This window comes from Egretta garzetta, unplaced genomic scaffold (assembly GCF_000687185.1).
Source record: "Egretta garzetta isolate BGI_Z169 unplaced genomic scaffold, ASM68718v1 scaffold250, whole genome shotgun sequence".
Lineage (NCBI taxonomy): Eukaryota > Metazoa > Chordata > Aves > Pelecaniformes > Ardeidae > Egretta > Egretta garzetta.
The window spans coordinates 1,449,495-1,461,202 of record NW_009258294.1 but is presented as its reverse complement, the minus strand read 5'-3'; the positions used below and the strand labels follow the sequence as shown (position 1 = coordinate 1,461,202).

Genomic DNA, 11,708 nt, shown 5'->3' with positions numbered 1-11,708 from the left:
TATTTACAGGAACTGTTCAACTTTTCTCTACTGTGGTTAGATGTAATCTCATAGATTTTTATATTAAAACTTTAGAAGTCATGTCTTGTGTTGGTGTAAGTTTGAAAGTTTTGTTTCACCACAAGGCTGATAAATTAATTTAAATTATGTTGCAACAGAAATAGAAGGAAAGAGAATAATTAATTAAAATCCCTTTTCCTACTCTTAAAATGATTTCTCCATTTGTCTCTCCTCTTCTGTTGTTGCAGTAGTTGGATCTTTTTTCACTTCTTTCTGACAGAGTAGAATAATTTGGGAGTGAGCAGGAGCTATATGTGAAACTGTGCCCAAGCATAAATCGCTCTTCTGTTATAGTCCTTTCTGCATGGACTCTTAATACATAGTCATTTCCCTCCACCACTGCAAACTTACAAATGCTTTCTCCTAAATGTCATTGATTTTAATGGCTCAAAGGTGGGAATCCTGTTTTCATGACATCCTGTGATCATAATGTCAAGTCATGAATCATGATCTTATTACAGCTGATTGATGAGCTCATTTTCCAACAGAAGACAAATTGGATTTTTTATTTATAATGGTGATAAAGTGTAATGTGTGATCTTGCTATTCTGATGCTATCAGATTTCTGTTTTAATATAAATTTCACTAGTAAAATCTGTAAGTACTTTCCTGACCTTTTAGTTATTTTTTAATGCTTTCAATTGCAGGTGAATGCTGTCACTGGAGAAACACAACATTTCGTTCTTTCTTCATTTTGAAATCTTGACATGACTTACTTTTTTTATGTTTATTACTTTGATTAATTTGGTTGGGGTTTTTTTTGTTTGTTTCTTTCAGCACCACCGAAGTTTACAAGAACTCCCGTTGACCAGACAGGGGTTTCTGGAGGGGTCGCCTCATTCATCTGTCAAGCCACAGGAGATCCAAGACCTAAAATTGTCTGGAACAAAAAGGGAAAGAAAGTCAGCAATCAGAGATTTGAGGTATTAGGTCCATTGTTCTGTTCCTCTGAAAAACATTAATTCCAACCTCGCTTCTAATCCCAATATGTGTGCTTTATTATCAGTGATCAGGCGAAATAGCTATGACTGTCGGGGATAATTTAGTGGGAGTGGTCTCGTGAAGTTTTTATTTTGCAAACCGTTTAAGAGAAAACTGCTACTGCTTTTTTCTAACCTAGCATGATCTAACTGGCAAGCCTTGATGCGCTTCTGCTCAGCCTGCTATCTTTTCCATGAAGGAGATGGGGCAAAATTATTTGAGCCATAATTGCTGTCTCCAGAGACCAAGCCACCTCTTTTGTGACAGTGTGCATTGAACAGACCGAGGCTGCTCCCGCTTCTGCTACTGCAATTGCTTACCGCTGTTGCAGAGAGAGATGAAAGGGACATTGTAGCTCCTGCTGCTGAGGAGGAAATGTAAAACTTGTTTGCTTTTGATTCTTTTCTTAACAATAACCTAGGAAAAGGGTTTAGAGAAAGCTGTTTCCTCTCTCTCCACAACCTTCAATTAAAGGAAACAGTGAAGATAATCTGTTCAAAGGGTACTGGTTATTTGGGGGAAATAAGACAACAAATACTATTCCCTCTTTCAGTGGCAGGAACAATTAATATCAAATATGGATTGACCTTTAACATGAAGGAAAAACTCAGAAAATGGGAGAAGGCTTGTAGAATGGATACCAAGACTGTCACTAAGAGTGTGTAATTTTCACTGTGTCCCTTCACTATTTTCAATGTTAAATAAGAGACTTCTGCTTTAAGAAAACAACTGTTTGGAAGATGACTAAATTGTATATAAAACAGTTTTGAAATTTATTTTATGAGCAGATGATCTAAGATATACCTACTAAAAGTTGACTGAATATTGAAGTCTTCTGTGTTAATTTTTAGTGGCATTTGGGAAGATTGTTTGCCCTGGCTTTCAGGTTAGATTTACATCAGCAGAAAAGAATTTTATTTCCTGTATAAACTAAATTTTTTTAATTCCTTTTTTGTTCAAAAAATATTTAAAGGCATTGGAATTTGTTTATTGACCAATCTAATTCTTTGCTTGTATATTTACTACAATGTGAGAAGTTAAAAGCATGAATTTAAATGTAACCTCCTAGTGCCAAGAACTGTTTGCACTTTGCAGAGCATATGCAGAGATGTAATTGGCTAGAGGGATTAACACAGAAATTTTATTATAAACTACACAATTTATCCCCTTCTGGTCACAAAATTTTCACTTGAGGTGAGTTCTAAACAGTGAAAGATTGGGCATGTTCATGTTTACTGTGTTGATTCAGTTTTATTTTGCAATATGTTGTGGTTTATTTGCTTCATATATTGTTTTCTGTGTACTTATGTACCTGTTTTTAGGGAGAATAAGTAAAAATAAAGCAGTTTTATTTCCATAAAAAATATTCAAATGGAACTATAAAAATTTATTTAACGTGTTTTAAAAATGCCTTTAGTGGACCGTTGAATAAGCTGTATAGCCAAGTAAAATGGAGTATAATTCAAAGAAATAAAAAACACTTACCAAGTATTTTATAATTCTAACTATAACCACTGAGCAGTGTAGTTATAAAGCGTGCAGAGCACATCAATATTTTAAGCAGCTTTCCTTCCTGTCCAAAGTAAGGCCATTAATTCATACAGCAGAATCTCTGAAGAAGAACAGAACAACAGTAGAAATGAGATTCAGAAAAAATACAGGGAACATTTGGGAAACAAGAAACATCTGAGATTGTCAACTCCACCAACAAGAGAATAATTGGTTGGGCTTCTTTTGTTCTTCTTTCTCTGTATATTTCTCTGAGTTTGATTACTTAGTAATACAAGACATGAAAACATTTTATTTTACCTGGCCACCTGTCTTCATAAAAGCATAGTAAATATGGCTGGAAAGGACTTCAGTGGGCCATCTAATCCACGTGCTTTCCCAGGGCTCCTGGGGCTTGCTGCCTTTTTTTTTTTTTTCTTCCCCTCCAATAGACTTGGATAGCCTCCTACAGTGTTTCATGAACCTTGCCATTTTTTATTTCTCATGTGGAACTTGAGCTTTTTTGCTGGAGCTTGATGTACATAGTAATTGTTGCATCTAGCAACGGGGGAACAAATAGTTTATTCCCTCTCTCTTGACAGTGGCTGGTTTATATATTTGAAGATTACTAACCTTGAATGTGGAATGTTCTTACAGGCTAATTCTCACAAGTGAGTGAGAATAGTGGTGAGAGCTATACATTGTTTCTGAAATTAAAGGCTGCAGTAAGACCTCATGGGACTTTGCTATTAACCTTTCATCTTTTATTTATATTGCAAGTATATACTGTGAATGAATGTGATACAGGAGGATTCTTTTTCCTCTTCTTGCTTCAAATTAATTCAAATAATAGGAATTAGAAAAATCTACTTTAAGTTAAGTCTTTCTCAGAGGAACTTAAAAAGAAACAGACAAGAGGAAAAAAAGAATTTTAAAATTTTCACCATTCCACTGTGTGACATGAGGCTGGTTTTATTCCAAAATCTGTGGTTTTTTTTAAAAAAAAGTCATTCAGTAGATGGAATTCCTCCCACTGGGAGGAATTAACTATCTGTGATATGCAAGAAGGGGGAGAACTCATAACAGGAAAATTAAATCCATTTTATGATACATATTTTGGAGACACCAGACTTGAAACTTAATCTCTGCAATATTTGTCCAACGCAATCTGCTGCAATTGTTTTTATTGGCCATCCAACTAGGATTATTCGGCATTCAGATTTAAACAGTAACATTTATTCTTTCTAAGTGTAATGTTTGTTACATTGGTCTGTCTGCATTAAGGCTGTGAAATTTTCCTTTCCTTTACAGATGTCAATTTATCAAAAATTCTAGTTATGCTTTTATTTGTGCTAAGATCAAATGGAGATTCTGTGTTGTCTAGGCTTCTTTAAGACAATGGCTTTACTTAAAGAACAAGGGAAAGTGATATAGCCTGTGGGTTATCAAACTGATTTAATCTTAGAAAAAACAGGTTTTATCTTATTTCTAATTAGGCCTCTCCCACTGCTAAGAAGAAACTGAGCAATTCCTACAGTGAAACTGGGAAGATAATGGGCATATAACCATAGTTCCCAACCTGTCCTTTACTTCTCTGTTACTGTCAACAAATACAGAGATCTAGTAGATTACTTGTATGTAACTTAGATATACAGACACAAACAGATGTGCAAATAGACATGTATGTAAATTTTTTTGTGCATGTAGACATAGATTGTGGCCATATATTAATTATTTTGTAAAAAAACCCAAACAAACAACAAAAACTTTACTGTCCTTTCTTGATAAGTGCCATTTACCTGATGGTAATACTAACATATATTGTTGACAATTTTTTTTTTAAAGTAGATCAAATAGGTGAATATTATCCAATGCCTCAAATGCTGCAACACTCACCAATATCTTATGTGATTCTTGACTGCAGAACAAGAAGTAAATAAGAGCCATTCAAGGAATTCTTTCTCATATGAAAATTAATATTTCTTATGGAAATATTGCAATTTAAAAACTATACCTGAAAATTTAGCCTTATTATTATGTCTCTTAACTGGTCACATGTTTTCTAAAACATTGCTGGATAAATTTACTTATGTTCTGTGGGTTAAATGCATAGCTAAACTGAGTAGTCCTATTTTGTTCAGAAACTGCTGACCCTTTTTCACTTTGGAGTTAAATAAATGAGTGAAGTACATTCTGAGTAGAGTGGGAATATAGCCTGCAGCAATTAAAATGAATGCAACTGGCATTTGAAGGTAGAGTACTTAAGCTAAGAGAATGGAGAGAGATTGGTGGTGAACTTCAGGACAGAAAAGCATTAAGTTACAGAATCCTTTCTTACAGCCCTTGTTAGCTGGGGGGTTTTTTGTTGTTGTTTTTCATCCTGTCTTTTCTTGAAACTGTTTTAGGGTGGCCATCAAATGCTGAACAGCAATGTATGTTACAAGGCATCACCACTTAAACATTCTCCCATCTGTGCGGAATTTGTCCTGGTGCATGTATTTGAAAAACGAATGTGGCTTTGCTGACATGAATACCAACAGGTCACTGTTCATGAACAGGTTAACTGAGGGACAAGCATTTGTTACAACATCTGTGACAGCTTTTGTTTCCTTCTATAGGTAATAGAGTTTGATGATGGATCTGGATCAGTTCTCAGAATACAACCACTGCGCACACCACGGGATGAAGCTATTTATGAATGTGTGGCTTCCAACAGTGTTGGCGAAATAAGTGTGTCCACAAGACTCACTGTTTTACGTGGTAAGTTCTTTCCAAACTTAAATAATTTACTTCATAGAGCTGGAATTTCTATGTTGTTGTAAAAGAGAGGTTTCTCTCCAGGAAGATACTTTTCAAATGGGTGTTACTGTTGTCCTGAAGGTGTTATATACAAACTTTTTCACATAATACATGAATATTGTGTTTCTGGTTTTTTACCATAAAATGGAAATGTGAGTGTGGGGTATGACAGATTAGAGTGAAGAAAAGAAGTAAGAAATAAGTGAAACATGAGTGCCATTCACAACAGGTTATTATATCAATTACTGATCAAATCCCGATGCTTTACGAATGCATTTGATTTACATTTTAGTGCTGTCCTGGGTAGCTTAGTTTTTTGTGATCAGAATTTACACATAAATTTGCCCAATTAACAGTGACCTCAAAAAGTTGCATAAAGGGTTTTTAGACGAGGTTAAGCTGCTACAAGATTTTCCTCCCAAGATATGAAAAAGGGGAGGGCTTCTTCCATTTCAAATACACATCACCGGAATTGTATTCTTACTTCAGCAAGAAGTTTTTGAAGACAGGAAAGGAAAAAATCAATTTTTTCAACTATCCCTCAGGGTTGAGGATATGAATGTACTGCCAAGTCTACTGTCAAGATAATACTCAGAGGAGTAAATACTAATAGTCAAATGACCTGAATGTTTCATTCTGTCACCTGGAGATGAATGGAAACTGGATTTGGAGACACTTCATGAAATATCATGCTCTTCAGTTTGCAGTTTGCTTTTATGACTGAAGGTTGCTGTCTTGCATTGTGATATTACATGGCATGACTTGATTTGCAGAATTAACTCCTAGGGGCCTGTTTAAGATGATTAGTCAGCTTTACAGAATTTAGAAGAAAATTTGTCAAATGTATGATTGATTTTTTTTTTTTTTAATTCTTCTGTCCCAACAAACGTAGAGTGACAAGGTTTCTTTTTCTCTTATTTTTCTCTGAAGATTGATTTTTATTCAAAAAAAAATTATTTCTATACTTTTATTAGCTATTTTAATCAGTACTGACAGTCCTGGCATTACTGTTCGAGTCCACTAACAACACTATGTATTTATAACAAATAATAACACTAAATGCATACATACTGTTGTGTTCAAGGTAGTCTGGTGTAAACAAACCATTTTAATGTTTAAAGTTCTCATCTGTAATGACATGATTGTTCCTTCTATTATCTTTTAAAAATTCTTCCCAGTCTAGCCAATGAAAATGAGAAGATTGATAGGTTCATGTTTTAACAGCACCATGGAGCTGTTCTTAACTCCCTAAGATAAGGTTTTCCCTGTATTAACTGATAGAAGCAGTTTTTAGGCACAGCTTCCACATTGTTGAAAATGAACATAGAATGACCTTTTCATAGTGCATTGGAAGGTTTGTAAATTAAAGGGAGGGGAAAAAAAAAGCAGAAATCAGTGTGAAAACTCAGGTGGAAGAAGTATGCTTTGCATTCAGAGTTTCTTGAAATGTATTTACAAGACTCTCTGGTCTTGAAATGTGCTTGCATGTGTTTTGAAAGATAGGGTTCTAAACCAACAGTAGTTCTCATTTGGGTGGTTGTAGAGAAGAAACAACAGTCCTCATCTTTCTACCTACCGAGGGCCGTAGGAGTTGAAAAAGGCAGAAGAGTTGCCTGAGTGTCAAAACTGACCGACTGTAAAATGTGATCTGTTATTTGCTTGTCTTACTGATTATTTAATCAATTTCTTGTAAGGCATATGCGGCTCTGCTGCCTATTTCTTACTCATACCTCAATGCTACTTCAGACAACACTAGCATCAGATCCTGTTTTCAAAACCATGCATAGTGATAGACATATGCAAATTCCTGATGAAAAAAGTAAGTTGTTTCTTGTTATTTAAATAATTTTAAATTTTAATTAAAATTAATTGTCTAATTAAAAATATGAAATATGAAAGATTAGGTGTTGATTCCAGCCATAATACATATGGCTTTTGCAAGTGCTAGAATATACTTTGGCCCCAGGAATAGATTTATGGAATCAATCTGAAACTGGGAACATATGAGAACTCATGAACACAATCAGACTGTAGATTTAGATAAAGGGGTAACATTACAGAAAGCAAGAACCATGCAGAGTAATGGGGCATTGCAAGGAAATTTTAGGGTTAAAACTTTGAAGTCCTATAAGTACAATGACTTGCTATATTGCTTTCCAAGACAAAGGACAGTTCAGTGCTAAGGGCATTAGCGTGGAACATAAGTAATTCTATTATAAGCTTCTACTTTTCAAACTTATACAAATCTTCATCTTGTACAGTCTGCAGTTGTAGCCTTGTGGAAAACACTCCATCTGATTATACCTTTGTGTAGGAACAAACATATAACATAGATGTGAACAGGGATTAACAGACATAATCAAATGCAAAGCAGAGTGGACTGAGTTGCATCTGTGGCTTTGCTCATCCCTGGGGCATGTGTGTGAGTCTGGGTTGCAGAAGATACACCCATAACTTCCCTATGTGCTTCAAATCTTTCCATAATCGCACTGTCACAGACCCAACTTGGCATTTGTGCCTCTTGCAAGAGGGCACGCTCGGGAGAAGTCAGAGGTTACAGCCCACAAGTATAGCGACCCTAATAGGGGATGTTGGTAAAATCGGGGTGTTCCCACAAGTTGAACATCTACCTATGTCAAATTTTATTTGTTCATTTGTTTGTTTCACTAAATCCAGTTTAACTGCTACAAATAATTTGCACAGCACAGCACAGCAACATTTTTGCCAATATATACATATTTTTATAGCCAAACCTGTCAAGTTTTTCTGACTGTGGCAGTACAGAGTAACAGGAGTTCTATGCACTACAGGTTTTACGCTGTTCCGTTACGTTCTTACACTATGACTAATCTGTAGTACTTGGGTCTCTAAGAACTATGAATATAAATGAAATCTTTTGCTACCGGGTGTTGAAACTTTACAATGTGAGAAGGAAAAAGGGCAGAAAAGACAGCTACAGATGGCAACATTTCAAGGCCTTAACAGAGGCAAAGTATTCAGCCTTTTTTATGTTACCAGAGTAAATCAGGAGATGTTCCAGGCTAAACTTTTACTTTCCTAGGGTGAATATAGTGACAGTCTGGACCAGGACTGAGTGTCTGAGATAAATGGACACTGCTTTTGATCTTCTGTATATAATGAAGGCGGCTGCTTTCCAGGACAGATTCACCCACATAAAAATGCTGAAATTGAAGCGATTGCAAGGCTTGTAAGGAGAAGTCTGGAAGTCTCCTTCCTGACAAGAGGAGTTGATGCTATTTTTTTTGGAGCTTGTTGTTTTGAAAATTTGTGCTGAGAACCTTATGAGTGGATTTGATTCTTTAATTCAAAACTATCAGTGTTTGATAGGCAGTGAAAGACAAAGTGTAGGATATTCCCATACTCTGCAGACATCAGAGACAGAATAGCTTCCCTTTTATTGTCCATTCCTTTCTTACTAAAGCCACATAACTCTGTTTTTTCGCCTTGCAAATGGTGGATAACATGTTTTTTATGGCTATAGAACGAGGATTCTGGCATCATATGCATGCATATACATTTATATAAATATAAATGAGGTTCCTCCTTCTAGTAGAGAAATTAACAACAATTCCATACTGTTAGTTTTAAGGAATCCTGCTTTTCATTTTTTAAACGATCTTTTTGATTATTATTCATTGATAAAGTTCCGCCAGGACCTCAACAAGGACCTCAACAAACTTAGCTTCAGCTAACCACTGAGAAGGATGGAGAAGGTCCAGTAGAGCAGAATACCTAAGTACGTTCTACTGTCACTGCTGTTTGCTTTTTTTTTTGTTGTCTGGGAAGTAGAGAGACTACACAGAGCACTCAAGGAGAAGGCAGTTTGTTTTCTCAGCCCACAGTTTTCTCTATTATTGTTGATTGTACTGTGCATTACAAAAATATTGACTTGTAGCATCTTTGTAGCCAGGGCACTGTTTAAGGGTGGAAGAATTAAGTAAAATTTCTGTGGGAGGTACCTAGGGCAGTTATTCCTTCTTCTGCTTTTTAGAAATATTATTTTAATGTAAAACAGTCATCGCTGCATAAAATAAGTGAAATATTTACTGAACAGTGTTTCCTTCTTCATTGATACACACAGAGATGGAGATTGAGGTAATTGAGAGAGATGATTTTTATTACACTCTCAGAAGTGCAGAACATTTCCCCACTGTTTAAAAAAAACAACCAATCAACCAAACAAACAAAACCCCAAAACAGAGATGATGAATCCAAGGTGCTGCATTTTTGGTTGCTGCTGCTGCTGCTAGCAATAGATTCAGTGATAATGGAAGCTCATTTCTGTATTTTCACTGTACCCAATAGTACTGAAATGAGAAGGAACTATTTTGAAGTAATCTGTCATCTGGGACAGCTATCTTTGAGGGCATGGAAATTAGACAAATGGAGTGGCACGGCTATGATGTTGGAAAATGTGCTGTGGGATGTCTCTCATTTCTAGACGAATGGGAGGAAGGACGGTACGTATTCGGGGTATTAGCTGCACGGTAGGAGAAATTTGCTGGGTTCCAGCTGGAGCTGTATAAACTATGTATACCAGTGTTTATCTGACTTAACAGTTTGCTGTATAGTCACAGTGATTATTGCCACAGGGCTGCTAGCAGGGCAGGCTTTTGAAAGTGGAATGGATGGGAACAAGGAAAGCAAGAAAATACCTGTGCGAGAACTTCATGAACTGGAAAGACATTTCTCTCAAACGTATATTGCATGAGAAGACTTCTGAAGAGCCAAAGGAGTATCTGTTCCCCAAACTTCCTGAACCTTCAGATCATGCTATCTGTAGCACCTTGTGACCAGAATTAGCATGTTCATTACCGTCCTGTTTTTATTATGCCTCTCTTTGAAGAGGAACACTGTTGTTCCTGCTGTGAAAATGGTACTTTGCAGTTTATGTTGTAAAGTCTCTCCTGGGGAGCTGTGCAATGAAGATTAAGGAACGAAACATAGCTGCTTGACAGTCACACAAAAGGATTTTGTGAAATAGTGAAACAAAAGCAGAGGTAGCCAATACAACTTAAGCATTAAAAAAGACCCTGACAGGCAGTTATAGAATGGCATGCAGATTTCTTGAAATGGCTTACAAAGTAGTACAGCATTAGAAATATTTAGCTGTAATGTTAGAAACGATTTCAAAATACTTTCTTTGGGTATGCAAATGTGTGTTGGGCAAATAAAACATTTGCCTTCCATGCAGTATAATTGAAATACTTACTGAATTATTGATCTTTATAAAGAAGGGGTGGTGGGATTTAACCACTAGCCAGAACAGGATACAAAAGAATAATTTTGTGAAATACATGGTCCATTTCCCATGGCTGACTTCTAAGTAAACTGTGTGTTTTAAGTTCCTTTGTAGTGCAGGCATACATGTGGCAACTAATGTTAATGGTTTAGAAAATCCTGTACCTTATAAATTCTTGTATCAGTAAACATATGAGGGTCTGTTACTGTAAATATGTGATGCAGGTTATTGAGCTCAACTTCTAGGTATATACACTTGATCTTACTGATTTCACAGCTAGTTGTTGTTGGCTTTTGCATAGTTCTTTAAAAAGCTGTGTTTGTAGTAATTTAAAGTATATGAAAATGATTGAATAACTGCTCTCAGTATTGCAAGAAGTTTCTGGCCAGTGCCTCACTTCATGCCTTTTATAGTTAATACTTTTTTGAATTTCCACTTACGTCCCTAGATGCAAAATTTATCAAATATACTTTTTTCCTCAATTAGTGAATATTTTGGTTACACTTTTTTCCTCAGTTTTAAGTGTACAGATTTTCCCATTTCTTGCACACCATTTTATTATAAAGAATCTGCTACAGTCATTTTATTTAAAGCTATGCTTTAGAAAGTTTCTTCCAAAAACTAGAGCAGTCACTTTAGAAAAATGAATGAAACAGCAATCACAAATTTCTTGATTGTCAATATAAAATCCTGTAGTCAAGACTTTCAGAGATTAGTTACTTCAGAAAATCAAGAGTAGGCCACTCAACTTATAAGACCTTTTAAGATGTCTTAAGAAGGTTTCTGTAGTCATCACATTTTTTTTGAGAACTCTGCCATAACTACTCTCTGCAAAAAATTTTTTAACTCATGAAGTTTCTTTCAACTCTTTGTTGTCATACGGGTTCTTTTAACGAGATTGAGTATTCAGTTGTATTTTCTCAATGAACATACATAGAGAAAGGTTTCCTGCTGCCAACTAGTAATACCTGCTACCATTATGTCTTTGTAAAGGTTTTTTTTTCTTCCTTCTGTTCCTCACTGAATTTCATATATCACTGAATTTCATCCACCCAAGTTTCTTTTTTACATACAAGTCTATAAAATTATCCAGTTCAGTTTCACATGTTTGTACATG

General features: G+C 35.6%; 1 protein-coding gene across 1 annotated transcript in view; it reads left to right on the top strand.

The window, feature by feature from the left end:
- Positions 1-845: 845 nt before the first annotated feature.
- PTPRD (protein tyrosine phosphatase receptor type D) overlaps positions 846-11,708 on the top strand; it is a 230,607-nt gene continuing 219,744 nt past the window's right edge. The window contains exons 1-2 of the mRNA XM_035893633.1: positions 846-983; positions 5,148-5,289. The gene's annotated coding sequence lies outside the window, so the exon portion shown is untranslated. The remainder of the gene's footprint in view (positions 984-5,147; positions 5,290-11,708) is intronic.